Source organism: Mustela lutreola, chromosome 3 (assembly GCF_030435805.1).
Source record: "Mustela lutreola isolate mMusLut2 chromosome 3, mMusLut2.pri, whole genome shotgun sequence".
In the NCBI taxonomy this organism is placed as follows: domain Eukaryota; kingdom Metazoa; phylum Chordata; class Mammalia; order Carnivora; family Mustelidae; genus Mustela; species Mustela lutreola.
Window position 1 is genome coordinate 104959866 of NC_081292.1, and position 17699 is coordinate 104977564.

Here is a 17699-nt window from a genome sequence, read left to right on the forward strand (position 1 = left end):
TATAGCATGGTTACTATAGTTAACAATACTGTATTGCATATTTGAAAATTACTAAAAAAGTAGACCTTATAGCAAGACAGGAAACAACATGTGTTGGAGAGGATGTGGAGAAAGGGGAACCCTCTTACACTGTTGGTGGGAATGCAAGTTGGTGCAGCCTCTTTGGAGAACAATGTGGAGATTCCTCAAGAAATTAAAAATAGAACTTCCCTATGACCCTGCCATTGCACTACTGGGAATTTACCCCAAAGATACAGATGTAATCAAAAGAAGGGCCATCTGTACCCCAATGTTTATAGCAGCCATGGCCACGGTCGCCAAACTGTGGAAAGAACCAAGATGCCCTTCAACAGACGAATGGATAAGGAAGATGTAGTCCATATACACTATGGAGTATTATGCCTCCATCAGAAAGGACGAATACCCAACTTTTGTAGCAACATGGACGGGACTGGAAGAGATTATGCTGAGTGAAATAAGTCAAGGAGAGAGAGTCAATTATCATACAGTTTCACTTATTTGTGGAGCATAACAAATAACATGGAGGACATGGGGAGATAGAGAGGAGAAGGGAGTTGGGGGAAATTGGAAGTGGAGGTGAACCATGAGAGACTATGGACTCTGAAAAACAATCTGAGGATTTTGAAGGGGCAGTGGGTGGGAGTTCGGGGTACCAGGTGGTGAATATTATAGAGGGCACGGATTGCATGGAGCACTGGGTGTGGTGCAAAAATAATGAATATTGTTATGCTGAAAATAAAAAAAAAAAAAATTAAAAAAAAAGTAGACCTTAAAAGGTCTCAACCCAAGAAAAAAAAATGTAACTATGTATGATGACAGATGTTAACTAGACTAACTGTGGTGATCATTTTGTAATACACAAATGTCAAATGTTTATGTTGTACCCCTGAAATAATATAATAGTATAAGTCAATTTTACCTCAATTAAAAAAGCAAAACAAAACAAAGACAATATCTTGCTGTTCACATTGACCTTGTTTTGTGTTCTAAAGCAGAAGCCATCAGTGAAGAAACACATGCATGAGATGTAATAAAGAATGATTTTAAAGTAACTGTCTTAAACATGCTAAAATTCAAGGAAAACACAAAGAACAAAATCAGGAAAAATGACATGTCAATAAAAACAATATTAACAAGAAGATATAAATTATTTAAAGAATTGGAGCCTAAAAATGCAATAACTGAATTGAAAATTTCACTAACAGAATGAACAGATAGAAAAAAAATCAACAAATGAGAAGGCAGATCATTTGAAATCATCATGTCTAAGAAGCAAAAAGAAATAATGATAGAAAGTGAACAAAGCTTAGGAGACCTGTGGGACACACTCAAGCAAGCCAGCATACACAAGATGGGTGTTTTAGAAGAAAAGACAGGGTAAGGAAAATTATTTAAAGAAGTGTTGCCTGAAAGTTTCTCAAATTTGAGGACCAGGATAGATACACAGATCCAAGAACCTCAACACTCTCAACTTAAGTAAACCCAGAGATCCACAACAACAGCCATTGTAATCAAACTGTTGAAAGTCAAAGACAAATTGAGAAATTTGAAAGCTAGATAAAAAAGGGCCACAATTGCATTACAACTTCATGTAAAAGCTCATCCAAAGCAGTAAAGGAAAATCCTACCAATGGGCAGAGCTTTGAACAGTGTGATAGGTCATATGCCTGGTGTGGAAGGAAGATAAGAGTCTGACTCCTCATTTCTGCCCATGTCATGATCTTAGGGTCCTGGAATCAAACCCTGCATAAGATTCTGCACTCAGCAGGAAGTCTGCTTCTCTCACTCTCCCTCTGCCCCTCACCCTGCGCTCTCTCTCTCTCTCTCTTTCAAATAAATAAATAAATCTGGGGAACCTGGGTGGCTCAGTCAGTTAAGCATCTGCCTCCAGCTCAGGTTGTGATCCAGAGGTCATGGGATTGAGCCCAGTGTTGGGCTTCCTCCTCAGCAGGGAGTCTCTTCACCTTCTCCCTCTGCCCTTCCCCACCACTCATGCTTGCTCTCTCTCTCAAATAAATAAAGTAATGTCTTTTTTAAAAAACCTTTAGAAAAAATAACTTGAGATTAGAATATATGTAAATTCAGGAGCAATGAACAATGGCACTGTCCAAGGGTCTGAATAAAGAACAATCAGAAGATTAAGGACGAGATGGTCTGAGGGGGAGACGGAGGAGTGGGCACAAAGTATGAAAACTTTTGTATTACACATTAATGCCTAGCAGAGAGCATCCACCATGGAAAAGGCACTAGATCACAAGCTCACAAAATGCCTAACCCAGATGACCTCAACCGGCCTCTGACACTGGACGTTCAGTACTAGCATGATGGCAACAAAAGTGAAACAGATGTTTTGGCAGAGATGGAAGTTATGCATGGACTCCTTCTGACCATGGCTAATCTAGCTTCCTTCTACCTGTTCTCAAGTATAATTTCTTCTTCTAGTGGTCTACATGGCAATTTCCACTTCCTTCTGATTTTCCACCCTCTCCCAAAGCAAAGTGACCTAGTCCTGTGAGCCATTACAAAATAGATGAATATCAAAATTCATACTGTGTTTCTCTTAATAAGGCATCTTACAAGTGGATAGGAAGATGTCACTGGGATTCAGGAAATAAAAATTCTTCTTGCTAGAGGAAGCATAACTGAGGGAGCTAGCAATGTAATTGGGTAGTCAAGACCTTGCAGGCATATTGTTTAAATTGATATTTGGATTTCGAAATCTGAGTTAGAGCATGACCAATGAATATGTGTTAAACCACTTCTGAGACCATGATTATAACTGTTTTCAAAACATTCACATCTTGACAAAGTGTCTTCAGAGCTCTTTCACTTCGAGCCAAAGAAGTAATCGATTTCTCGACACTAACAAGTGACCAGCAAATACTCAGTGACACCTTCTGACTTCCCCAAAATTAATGACTCAGCACTTAGTTCTTAGTCTGATTTTTCCTACTCTGAGTGGCTAATTTCCTCAACTATTTAAAGTCATGTTTCCAGTTGTCAAAGGAGTTAGGTGTTCCTTTTCCTTCTTAAAAACCTTGTGTGTTCAAGTGATAGCTGTCTGCATGACCACAGAATATTTTAATATCATGACACTTTAAGAGTAGGGAAGGTGATTATATTTGAGAATATACAGATGTATTAGGAGTTTATCCGAACCTGAGCATTTTCAGTAAACCAATCAGTACCCTTTCTCAATGTCTTCAAATGTTAATATTTCTCTGTTCTCTGTGGAAATTTTCACCTCATGATATGTTGTCAAAAGAGAAAGATTCTCCCTTCGATGTGTATCAATATTGATTGTACTTCAGGAAAATTCAATGCAATAAATAAAATTTCCTGTCACAGCCAAAGCCATGACATGAAGTAGGTAGTGGTTCTGAAGCTTGTTAGTCCAAATGGGATTCCTGAGTAAAAGGGGCTTCCTGAAATTCATAGGCAAAAGAAAACCCATAATTGGTTTTCCTATTTCCACCTGCCAACTGGACATCATTGGATGACTTACAAGTGCTTATCTGAAGCTATGAAAATCCAGTCATTATCACATCTGCATCACATCTGCCCTCTTTCTGCCTTCTCATATCCAAATAGCCATAAAACCTTGCCATATTATACTACTTTCATTTTTAAATTCTCCACCAACCCCGACCAACTTTCCATCTACACTCCTCTGTCTTCTTATTCTCTGTTTTTCTTTAGCAGCCTCTGTCTCTGGCCTCTGTTCCTTTGAGAATTTCTTCTGCCAAGCTGACTGGATTCCATGTCCAAAACAGAAATTGTTGCATCATTCCTGGTCTGGAAATGCCTAGATGGCTTTCAATCACCCATAACAGTAGAAAGGGCTTTGGGCACCGAGGCCTCATACCTGATTTCCAGCCTCCATTCTGCTGGTTCCCACAAGACAGTCTCTGCTTGAGCAGGACAAGATGATTTTAGTAACCCACCTGATCTTTCCTGCCTCCATTTCTTTACATGTAGTGGTGTGCAACTCTTTTCTACTCTCCCCACACACCTCATCTTTTGAAAACCCTCCAGACTGGGAAAACTTCCTTAGTTCCCACAAAGAGATCCTTTCTCCTGTACTACAGTGGCCATTTGCACTTATTATCAGAGGGCTCACCACAATTCACTGGACAGAATGAAACTTTCCTGGTTGAAATGATGGCAGCTTGGATAGTTGCAAAACCTACCTACCCCTTGCTCATAAATACTTTTTGAATTAATGAATAGATTAAACAAAAAAAAGTTTGACTGTCTCTGACCTCCCCTTCCTTTCTGTTCCCCTCCCCCCAACTCTAACTTAGAAACAGAATGGATGAAATCTTCAGTGGTATCTCTCTAGGGTCTTTATCCCTTTGTTCCAGCATGACAAGCTAACTTCCCTGACTCAAGAACCAGAGTTGACCCTTTTATCTGGTCTCCAAATCATCTTGCCAAAACTTACAGCCACCTGAATTGACTTATTTATCTCACTAATAAAACATCCTTCCATAACATTTTCATTTTATAAAATGTTGAATAATTAAATTATCAAATGTGAATTACACTACCAAGAATTGTACACATATAAAATTATTTAGTATTTGTTTCAAATTTTTTAAATTAAAAAATAATAAATTTTAGTAAATTATAATTTAGTGCCATACCCTATGTCATTCTCCCCTATTCCCTTCTTATTTCTCATCCTTGGTCAGAAGTAACCTCCATCTTGAATCCAACCCATTTTTATAGTTTCACATGCACACATACACATAGACACATATACACACACTAATTTTCAAAAAGGATGCATTACACTGGCTTAACAAATTAGCATATTGATCGTGTGTCTCATATAAATGTGATCACTTGGACATATGCTGCATTCAAAATATGCTTTGATATCTACCTTTATATAACCATTGAGATAAATTTTTCCCATTATCTGATATATAGAATATATATTGTATTTAATATTACATTTAATTTTATTTGTCTTTTGAAGAATGTTTAGGCCATATATACTTTTTTTCTGTTTACAAGTATTGATACAATAAATATTCATGTACCTGTACCAGAGTCTATATTTATACATCCTCTTTGTGTGTGCATGTATGTATATATACATATTCTTTTACACACATAATACATGTATATGTATATACTCTTTGCATATATATTCTTTGCTGAGTCATTTTTTATTTTAATAGGTATTAAAATTTGTTTTTCAAGTTTTATACTAATTTACATTACCATTAAAAATTCTAAACATTATTTACATTCTAAACTGATTTTCCTAATGGATCATATTTCCTGTCACTTTGTTTATGATACTTTCTGAGATTACTTTTGTTGTTATAAAAATGGTAGTGTTTTAGGAAGTCAGATTACATAATCTTTCTTTCTTTGATCTTTTCTTTTTTACTTTCTTCTAGAAAAATATATTCCTTACCTGATGCCATAAATATACTCTCTTTTATTCCTTCCAATTATTTGATGCTTCCTCTTCCATATTTTGCTTTTAAATCCATCTTTAAATTTTTTTGCTTGTGTAGAGGTTGGGTAAATATTTTCATTTAGAATTATATCTATCACATACCATATAAATTTTGGGGACATGTGTTTAAATCCATGAATTCTTATTAAAACACATTTATAAAAACAAAACAAAACAAAACAAAAAAGCACATTTACTTTACATAAATTTTTAAACTGGCATGTATTAATTGACATATAATGTGTGTTCCAAAAGACACATATTAACTGCACAGATTGATAAATTTTTACCACCATTCTGATAAAAAAACAGAACAGTAGAAGGAAAGGAAAAGTGAATTGGGGTAAATTGGAGGGGGAGATGAAGCATGAGAGACTGTGGACTCAGAGAAACAAACTGAGGGTTTTGGAGGGGTAGGGGGTGGGGAGATGGGTGAGCCCTGTGTCCTCAATCTTTTGGTATCAGTTGTGTCCTGATTTGTGACCCAGTGTGTGGTCTATTCTGTTGAAAGTTCCTTGTACACTCAAGAAGAATGAGTATTCTATTGTTTTAGGGTGGAATGTTCTGTATACATACATCTATGAGGTCCATTTAGTCCAATATGTCATTTAATTCTCTTGTTTCTTTATTGATTTTCTGCTTGAATGACCTATTACTGCTAGTGATGTGTTAAGATTCCCGACTATTAATGTATTCATACCAATATGACTATCTTGATTAACAGTTGTCTTATGTAGTTGGCTGCTCCCACATTGGGATCATATTTATAATTGTTAGATCTTCTTTGTGGATAGAACCTTTAAGAACATTTAGACTAAAGACTTTACTCTAAAATCTAATTTATCTGATATATAAAGCACTACCCCAGCCTTCTTTTGAGGCCCATTGGCATGAAAGATACTTCTCCATCCCTTTACTTTCAGTCTGGATGTAACCTTAGGTTCCAAATGGGTCTCTTGTAGATAACATATGGAGAGGTCCTATCATTTTATCCAATCTACAACCCTGTGCTGTTTTATGGGAGCATTTAGGCCATTCACATTGAGAGTGATTGAGAGATACATTTTTATTGGCATCGCTTTAATGTCCTACGCTTTTGATGCCATGCCGATCAAAATATCAATGCTTTCAATGCCATCCCAATCAAAACTCCACTGACATTTTTCAAAGAGCTGGAACAAACAATCCTAAAATTTGTATGGAACCAGAAGAGACCCCAAATTGCTAAGGAAATGTTGAAAAAGAAAAATAAAGCTAGGAACATCACGTCACCTGATTTTAAGCTTTACTACAAAGCTGTGATCACCAAGACAGCTTGATACTGGCACAAAAACAGACACATAGACAAATGGAACAGGGTAGAGAACCCAGATATAGACCCTCAACTTTACAGTCAAATAATCTTCAACAAAGAAAGAAAAAAAATATACAGTGGAAAAAAACAGTCTCTTCAATAAACAGTGCTGAAAAATTGGACAGCTATGTGTAGAAGAATGAAACTCGACCATTCTCGTACACCATACACAAAGATAAACTCAAAATGGATAAAAGACCTCAATGTGAGGCAGGAATCCATCAGAATCCTAGAGGAGATCATAGGCAGTAACCTCTTCGACATCAGCCACAGCAACTTCTTTCAAGATCAGTCTCCAAAGGCAAATAAAACAAAAGCAAAATGAACTTTTGGGACTTCATCAAAAGCATCTGCACAGCAAAGGAAACAGTCAACAAAGCAAAGAGACAACCCACAGAATGGGAGAAGATATTTGCAAATGACATTGCAGACAGAGGGCTGGTATTCAAGATCTATAAAGAACTCAAACTCAACACACACAAAACAGATAATCATATCAAAAAATGGGTAGAAGACATGAGCAGACACTTCTCCAAAGAAGAAATACAAATGCCTAACAGACACATGAAAATATGTTCATCGTTACTAGCCATCAAGGAGATTCAAATCAAAACCACATTGAGATACCACCTTACACCAGTTAGAATAGCCAAAATTAACAAGACAGTAAACAACATGTGTTGGAGAGGATGTGGAGAAAGGGGAACCCTCTTACACTGTTGGTGGGAATGCAAGTTGGTACAGCCACTTTGGAAAACGGTGTGGAGATTCCTTAAGAAATTAAAACTAGAACTTCCCTATGATCCTGCAATTGCACTATTTGGTATTTACCCCAAAGATACAGATGTAGTGAAAAGAAGGACCATCTGTACCCCAATGTTCACAGCAGCAATGACCACAATCGACCAACTGTAGAAAGAACCAGAATGCCTTTCAACGGACAAATGGATAAAGAAGATATGGTCCATATATACAACAGAGTATTATACCTCCATCAGAAAGGATGAATAACCAATTTTTGTATCAACATGGATGGAACTGGAAGAGACTATGCTGAGTGAAATGAGTCAAGCAGAGAGGGTCATTTATCATACAGTTTCACTTATTTGTGGAGCATAAAGAATAACACAGAGGACATGGGAAGATGGAGAGGAGAAGTGAGTTAGGAGAAATTGGAGGGAGAGATGAACCATGAGAGACTGTGGACTCTGAGGAACAAACTGAGGGTTTTGGAGGGAAGGAGAGTGGGGGGTTGGGTGAGCATGGTGGTGGTTATTAAGGAGGGCATGTATTGCATGGAGCACTGTGTGTTGTACATAAACAATGAATTCTGGAACACTGAAAAGAAATTTAAAATAAAAATAGAGAAGTCCTTCTCAAATTCTCTGTAATTGATTATCCTTACAGGTAAATATCTCTTAACTTGTTACACTAAACATACATATAAACACAATTGATATATATATAAGCTAAACCTAACTATTAAAAAGGAGATTCTCAGATTGAAAAAAAAATCCAAATTAATTAGCTATATATTGCTTAAATTATTTATACCAAAATAATAAATCATTTCTGTGTAAGGTATTCTAATCAAAATGAAGCTGATATAATAATGTAAAATAAGAAATAGAAATTAAGAAAACAAGTGAGTATAACAAAATTTATTTACCCATCTTGGTACTGAGAAATATTTGGGCTGTTTCCACTTTGGACTCACATAAACATTGTAGCTATGACTAAAGATAGATAGGTCTATCTATCTATCATCTATCTATCTTTTCATGAATGCCATTCTTTTGGGTACATGCTTGGTGATAAAACTGCTGGTCATACAGTATCCAAGAATTTAACTTTAGTAGATACTGTAAAACAGATTTCCAAGGGACTGTATCAATTTACAGTCCCACAAGCAAAATGAGAGAATTTTAGTACTAAAGAATTATCTTTGTTTTCAATTACTGTCATTCTGATACATAGGTAAGAGCATCGGATTGTAGCATAATTTTTATTTCTACAATAACTAATCATGTAAAGCACATTTTCATGTTTCCTAGCAATTTTGATAGACTTTTTGTAAAGTGAGTTTTAAGTCTTTTGCTCAATTTTAAAATTGTATTGTCTGCCTTTTTTTAGTGACTGCTAGATCTCTCTGAAACAGGTTGATTCTCACACTTTTAAGTGTATGCTCTGATGAGCACAAAGTCTTAAGTTTACTATAACCGAATCTATCAATCATTTCCTTTATAATTAGGACTTCATGCTCTGTTTAAGAAAACTTTGTCTGCTCAAAGATGATAAAAATATTCTTATATGTAATCTTCAATAAACTTTATTATTTTACCATTAATATTAGATCTACATGATCCACTTCAAATTAATTTCCATGCATGGTGTAAAATAGAGGTTAGGGTAATTTTTTATATATAGGTATTTTGTTGATAAAGCTTTATTTATTAGACAAATCTATTACTTTTACCTTCATTGTTCTATCTGTATATTTTTACATGAATAAGATACTGTCTTCCTTACTATAATATTATAATAAATCTTGACATCTACAAATATAAGTTGCCTAACTTGTTCTTTTTCCAGATTAATTTCACTACCCTTGGTCTTTTTTACTTACATATACATTTTAGAATTAATGTGAAAATTTTCACACACACACACAAAAAAATCAGCTCAGATTTTAGTTGAAATTGTAATATATCAATGGGCTGACTTTTAGGGAGTCTTAACAATTTTATTTCATCAAGCCTTTAATCCCTTACTATGAAATGCCATTCCTTTTTTTTAGATGTTCTATGTTCTCTCTCAGTAGTATTTTGTAGTTCCCTGTATCAATGTCTTCCCAATCTTTTCTAGATTTATTTCTAGAGTTGCTTTATAGTACTATAAATGATAGCCATTTGTGAAATATTATCTTTTAATTATTTGTAACAATATACCTATAAAAATGTATATTGAAATGAATCCAGAGATCTTACTAAATTTACTCAGTAATTTTAATAATTTATCTCTAGACATTTTTGAATTTTCTAAGTACACAATCTCATTATGAATGAGTGCTATGTTACATCAAATGTACTTTCTGTAACTGTTAATGATCAAATGAGCTGCTTATTTATTTTGCTATTATAGTGGATTACATTGTTTGATTTTCAAACGTTTAACCAACTTTGTATTCTGGAATAAAACTCATTTATTTATGATGTATTATCCTATCAGTATATCTCTGGATTTAAACTGCTAATGTTATGTCCAGGGTTTTTGCATGTATGTTTATGAGGAAATTTAGTTTGGAATTTCCCTTTCCTGTAGTATCTTTTTTTTTTTTTAAAGATTTTATTTATTTGACAGAGAGAGATCACAGTAGACAGAGAGGCAGGCAGAGAGAGAGAGAGAGGGAAGCAGGCTCCCTGCTGAGCAGAGAACCCAATGTGGGACTCGATCCCAGGACCCTAAGATCATGAACTGAGCCAAAGACAACAGCTTAACCCACTGAAGCACCCAGGCACCCTTTCCTGTAGTATCTTGATAGATTTTAGTTTCAAGTTTATTCTAGTCCTTCAAAAGGACTTGAGCAGTTTTCTCCCATTAATTATGAATTAATTTATTTCATAGATCTAGGACTATTCAGACTTTCTATTTCTTCTTGAGTGTGTTTTGTTAAGTGACATTTTCCTACGATTTCATCTTTTTTTCAAGTTGATTTACATAGTTGTTTATGATATCCTCAGATTAATTTTTCATGTATGTGCATTCTATTATGGGTGGTCTGTGCATTACATGAACTTTCCTTTGTTAGTCTTGCTAGTAGTTTATCAAATGTATTAGTCTTTTCAAGTGATCAACATTTTGTTGAGTTTCTCAATTGTGCATTTACTTTGCCATTTTATAATTTTCTAACCTCTATTTTCTTTAATGTTAATTTGATGCTTTTTTACTAAATAATTAACATGTTTCTTCTCCCTTGCTTTATTATAAAAGAAATGTAGCTACTGTTTCCCTTTTCCTTTTATCGCCTTTTATTTTTTAGCTTGATCAATGTGTGGTAGACAGAATAAAGAATGTCCCTAAAATGTCTATGTTCTAATCCTTGGAATCTGTGAATATGTTACCTTGAATGAAAAAAAAAAAAAAAAAAAAAAAAAGACTTTGAACAAGTGATTAGTTACAGAATTTGAAATGGGGAGATTTTCCTGGATTATTCGTGTGGGCTCAAAGAAATCAAAGGGGTCCTTAAAGGGAAAGATGGGAGGCAAGAAAGTCAGACAAGAAAATGTGACCATGGAAGCAGAAGAGAGAATGGAGGTTTATAGATGCTACTTTCTTGGCTCTGAAGATGGAGAAAAGAGCCAAGAGCCAAAGAATGCATGTAGCCTTCAGAGCTGGAAAAGGCAAGGAAGTGTATTCTCCCCAAGGAGAGAAAGGAGGTATAAGAAATACATCAAACCTCCAGACGTCTTGATTTTAGCCTATTGAGAATAATTTCAGACTTCTGACCTCCAGATTTTAAGATGATAAGTTTGTTTTATTAAAGAGCTAAATTTGTAGGCCTTTGGCGCAGCAATGCTAAGAAACCAATATCACATATTTAAACTTTTTTTGGTTAGGTTTTATTTGAACCTGCTTTTTCCAGCCAGGTTCAATGTTTTCCTCCTCCACATTCTCAGTGGTTTCTTCTAGGAGAGTCAATGGATATTAAACTTTAATAACCTACATATTTCTTAAATGCCTGATTCTGCTCTGACACCTGCCTTGTAGTGTAATGGTATAACAAGTGGAAGCACTCTCAAATCAGGTACTTTAAAGATAACTAACAGTTTAGTAACCTTATTTATTTTTAATGAAGAAAAACCCATTGTCAAACTAATTGCTCCTACATTGTGGAAAATCTGACTTCTTCCCCCTCTCATAGATATTTAAGGTTATTTTCTCTTTATCCCAGATATTAGTGGGGATTTCCCCTTCCTTTTTTATTTTTATTTTTTTTTAAGATTTTATTTATTTGACAGACAGAGATCACAAGTAGGCAGAGAGGCAGGCAGAAACAGAGTGGGGGGGGGGACAGGCTCCCGGCTGAGCAGAGAGCCCGATGCGGGACTCGATCCCAGGACCCTGAGATCATGACCTGAGCCGAAGGCAGAGGTTTTAACCCACTGAGCCACCCAGGTGTCCCTCCCTTTCCTTTTTTAAGGAAGGCCTATATATTTTATTTAACATAAAAATATATTTTTATCTAGCCTTCCTTCTTGTTTGGAAGAGATAAGAAGGATTTTTCCTTATGCTCCCTCACTCATCTGGACCTAGAAAGGCTATAGAGCTATTTAATGAGAAATGGAAGAGCTGTATTAAGACTTCTTGAAATATGACACATTTAATTAAAACACATCTATTGATTTTAACACATTTGTGCATTCTTTGTATTGTTTCAAAAATTTCTTAGTAAGTACTATTCTGTCCTGATCCTATATTTTCCTCTTTATCGCTTTTCCTAGGGCTCTGAATACCATAATATTCACATAAAATACAGAATCATGTTTCAGTTTAGCCACTTTAATATATTTCTTTAAATTATGTAGATAGAGACAGGGTTCTTATCTCATGCTACAATTGATCATTAAGGAAGATGATATCATCTTTCAAGGAAGAAAATAGAGAAGGTGTTATATATGTTAATTAAATTTCCTGACGTGTTTTTATAAAATGTTGATAGTGTATGGATCTTTGCAAGATCATTTTTCATAATTAACTAAACTAATTGAGTAAAAACAATCCGTAATCAGCAGAGCACTCATACATGTGTGTACGTATGTACGTGTACATGCACCCATGGTGGCTCTTCCTTTCTTGTGAACACCAATTTTCTTTCTTTTCTTTTATTTTAAATATTTTTTAAGGATTTTATTTAATTACTTGAGAGAGAGAGAGAGAACATAAGTGGGGAGAGGGCAGAGAGAGAGGTAGAAGCGGACTTCCTGCTGAGCAGGAAGTCCAACTCGAGGCTTAAATGCCAGGACCCGGGGGATCATGACCTGAGCCGAAGGCAGATGCTTACTGAGCCACACAGACACTGTAGTGCCATTTTTCTTATTATAAATAAAATAAATGCTTCCTACAACTCAGAGTAGGTATTCTCATTATTCAGTAGGAATAATTTTGTTTTAAAGTTATGAGTGCTGCACTTTCCTCTTTTGAAGAGTGAGTAGTTGTATGGTATCAACACATGTGGACAGCTTAGGAGAGAAATTCAAAGATCTCATAGGTGAAAACGACAGGAACTGCTCAGAATGGCAAATGAGAGCCCACTGGGAAGGGAGAACCTCCTCGAAGCCAGGCTGCTTCCTTAGGCACCCAGGCACTCACTCAGCTATGAACTGAACTCAGAAATGTTTCTCCTTCTCCCTGCCAATTCCAGCATCAAAATCTTCATCCTGTGGTTGTCAGTAGTGGCTACAGAGGAGGCAATTCATATTGATCCAAACAAGAAAGGATACAAAAATCTTGGCCTGTGGAGGTATAGCCCTGAAGGATAAATCCCAGCATCACCACCCATCAGTAAATTCACAACCTGCCTCTTCCGAGTTTTCCCTTCAAGGAAATGGAAGACAGCAAATATAACTGCCTCTTGCAATAATTATGAGGAACCAATGAGAAAACATGCATGCAAATGGGCCAGATGTGCGATGCAGCCTGCAGATATAGCCTGCAGATACAGTATGTAGAGAACAAAGCACTAAATCTAAAGCATAGTCCAAAGCCAAGGCATGCACCGAATGCTGTTATTTATGAACTATAGAGTGGTATGTGATTGTTCACTATAATAACAACATTCCTACAAATTTGAGTGTCACCCTTGCTCAGGGGCTATGCTAATCTTCTCCATATCATTCCAATTTTAGAATAGGTGCTACCAAAGCCAGCACACAACAATATTCTCAATAAGTATGAACACCTAATGTGTTTTCCAAGAATTCTTTCCCTTTTATACGATTCAGTTTTGATGGAGGGGTTTGGTATATACGCTGTAATGTGTAGGCAAGTGACAGGACTGTGAAAGCCAGCCAGAAAACAGAAAGAGACAGCAGAGAGGGTTGATATACTAAAGCCTTAAGGTGTCCCTCAGATCAGGCAGAAAGGAAATCGTGTGTTTTTGTTTCCATTAAACAAGGATTACCTTGTACTAGCACGAATATACAAGCCACTTAGCAAATTTATTTTAATTCAAATTGTAATGACATTCAGTGCAACATTCTCCAGAAGTTAACAGCTCTCCCGACAAGCAGCAGCCGGTAGTTTGTGTGGCACTAATATGCAGCTAAGTAGTTTGGGCTACTCAGACATCTGGCTCAAGCCAAACAGCTGGAAAAACGCAGCTATTAACCTTTTGTTTGCAGTGAGAGCTATCCCTACAGATGCCAAAGCTTTGTGGGAGGCTAAAATACCTTGTCGTGATGCAGACCACTTTTCTAATTGCAGGTGGTGGTGTTAAGCCTTCTTTTCCACATTTTTAGGAAAGAGAATCCTGTCTAGTTTTGACTATTGGATCTGTGTGTTATTTTTGCATACGCCCCATTACATTTAAGCTCACCACATGCAGGCAGAGTGGGGCTCTATAGAAAAACAGTACACCATGTCTAAAACCAAAGAAGCAGTGCCTTAGGGAGGGCATTTGATGAAAGGGAAATTAAATCGACATTTTTAAAAATTATTGTACCAAAAGTGCAGGGCCACAGAATTAATATCTGATGAGAGCTAATCAGATATATATGTTAGTTCTTTATTACTTTTCTCATTTTTTAATGTTCAGTGGAATTTTGTTTATGGAAGAGAGGGAAGCATGGAGAGCTTGTGTATGTTGTTGATGAAAATACACTTAGGACATGATTATTCCGAGGTTAAGAACCCAAGCAGTCCCCCTTGGACCTTCCATATAACGCTCTAAATATATCGGATTCTAAGAGTGCCTGGATGGCTCAGTTGGTTAGGCATGTGCCTTTGGCTCAGGTCATTATCCCAGAGTCCCCCAGTTGGCTCCATGCTCAGCAGGGAATCTGCTTCTCCCTCCTCCTTCTGCCCCTCCCCCCACTTGTGCATGTGCACACACTTGTGCATGCATGTTCTCTCTCTCATTCTCAAACAAATGAAATCCTTAAAAAATCCATATCAGATTCTAATTCTTGCCCAGAATTTTTAAAAATCTGATTAAACTCCATAGTGGCAGTTTTGCTGGAAATGCTAAGTTCCAGATACTTCTGGATACTTTGTGTGTCTCCGAGGTTATTTCATCAGAAAAAGATATAGATAAATAAATGGCAGTATCTACCTGAGCATCTTAGGTAGAAGGCTCATATGTGTAACAGTCCTACTCAGATACATTTCAAATGGCCAGTAGGAGTAAGAATTCAAAGTGGTCAGGGAAAGCATCAGAGCAAGATACATTTGGAAAGGTAGACTAGGACAAAATTATAACATCTAGAGACTTAAGGTTTATGAGCATTCTTTTCTAAGTAAAAAAGGAAATCTATTCCAGTATTTTAAACAGGTGGGTGTTAGCATGACTTGATTAGTAAACGTTTTGACAACTATGTATGGCTGTGGTTGAAGAAAGGATTCCCGGAGGAAGAAAGGCAAGAGATGAAAGTATCTTGGATTATGGCAAAGGCTTGAAGAAATAAATCAGTACTCTGTTAAGGATTTGGATTTGGAGACTACAGAAGGAGACCTACTGGAGGGGTTTCTAAGTGTTCTGGCTTGTATAACTAGGTAAATGTTAGTGTATCCATTCATCAGGGAGCATGGAAAGAAGACCGTGTATGAAGGGAAGTCCTTGAGTTCACTTTGGGACATAACAAACTTGAAATAAATTTGGGACACCCAACTGGGGATATCAAGCACTCAATTGTATGAGTGTGTTACACAGCAAATTATCCTGGGTTAGAGACATGTACTCAGAAATAATTCTTAGTAGAAGCCTTTTGCACAATTAAGATTACTTAACAAAAGAAAGACAAAACAGATAAAAGACCAAGACAGAGATGAGCTACTTTATTACATGCCAAGTAGCATACTCAACTTGAAAAGCACTGGTCCCTCAGACTATGTTTTAAATAGGCCCCTTGGAGTGGTTCAGTGTGATAGCACTGCATAGAAGTTTGAGGACCCAATAACTAAGGGAGAGAAGGAAAAGTTTATCAAGTGAGTGCTCATAAAGACAAATAAGAGGAAAACAGGGCCATATATGGCAATGGAAGGAAAGAAAAGAGATTATCTCAAGAAGGGCAATATGAGAAGTTACAACTGTGACTGAGACATCAAGTATGGTGATGATATAGAAAGAAGGACATTGAACGTAGCAACACAAAAGTCATGGGCATTCTTAGCAAGAATCATCTCAGTGGAATTACTGAGGAAGAAACCAGAATGGAGTAAGAGAACAGATGAGCAGAGGTCTGACTGCAACTGTCAAATCTCCTCAAACTCTGAATTCTCTAGTAACATTTACCTCACTGCAGTGAACCTATGTTGGTCTCAGCCTCTCAAATGAAGTGTGAATTCATGGACATTAGGACCCTATCGGATTCACCTTTGCATCCTAATTTCATTATACCAGAGTGTCCTTCCAAATCATAAATCAGATCAGTTTTCTATTCTATCTAAAACCCTCCACTGATTCCCAGTCTCCTCACAGGAAATGGCAGAATCCTTCGTCTGACCCTCAAGACTCTCTATCAGCTATTCTGATGCTCTCTGGCTTTATCCTCCACTACTTGCTTTTTAGCCATTCACTAAATGACTATGACCTCCTTACTCATCCACAAAATGCTAAGCATGGTGTTCCCTTCTCACTGTTCCTCCCACCTCGTGTGCTCTTCTCCCAGACTCCCTTGTGGTTAATTTCCAAGCTTCTTCCTGGTCTTTATTCAAACATCTTCTTTTCTGAGAGTCCTTCCCTGACAGCCCATCTGAAATGTGGATCCCTCACCTTCCCAGCACATCAGTCTCTATCTTCTCTCCCTTTTTACATACTTTTTCTCTTTAGTACTTAACACTCTCAAGCACCCTCTATAAATTATTTGTACTACCTATTTTTCCTCTTCTCCCTTAGAATATAAGTTCCATGAGGGTAGGAATGTCCCATGAGTTTTACTGCAGTTTCCTCAGCTCCAAAAAGGTATGCTGCACAAAATAGTGCTCAGTAATTATTTGTTGAATGAATTTAAGTTTCTAGAGCCTAATACAGTGCTCTATACATAATTGAGAGTTGATACATGAATGAATAAAGTCTTGCATTATGTCTAAATTATACTCTTAATTGCTAAGATTGCATTGAATAAAGGATACAACTGATTCTTTTTAGAATCTGCTCGTCATTAGTTTTTGATATTTATTTATAACTCATCAAAACTGCGATATAATCATTATGGCAAAATTCTTTGTAGCAGTTTGAAACTACAGGGTATTATTGGCCATTCATATCAATCCTCAAATTAGATTGATGTAATGCTATACATTTATTTGAATCTAATGCCTTTCTTGGAGCCTCAGAGTAAAGAAAAATGCCATTTTTAATAATAATAATTATTATTTATTTATTATTATAAAATGCCATTTATTATAAAATGCCATTTTAATAATAATAATTGTTGTTGTTGTTATTATTATTATTATTTCCCTAGTAATAGCACTAAAAATACGGATTGTACAAGTCTAAAATTCTTTTGTTTCTAATCCCATTCTAAGCATGAACCTGGCTTCAGTAAATAGAAAGAATAGATAATGCCATAGTTTAGACTTGTCTAAGAGGGTAGATTAAACAATTGGGTGAAAATGTTTCATAGTATC

The 17699-nt window shown here is 36.2% G+C and overlaps 1 non-coding gene across 1 annotated transcript; it reads right to left on the reverse strand.

The window, feature by feature from the left end:
- Positions 1-13673: 13673 nt before the first annotated feature.
- On the reverse strand, positions 13674-13780 carry LOC131828334 (U6 spliceosomal RNA). Its single transcript, XR_009352356.1, has one exon. It is a non-coding gene; the product is annotated as a U6 spliceosomal RNA (small nuclear RNA).
- Positions 13781-17699: the final 3919 nt, after the last annotated feature.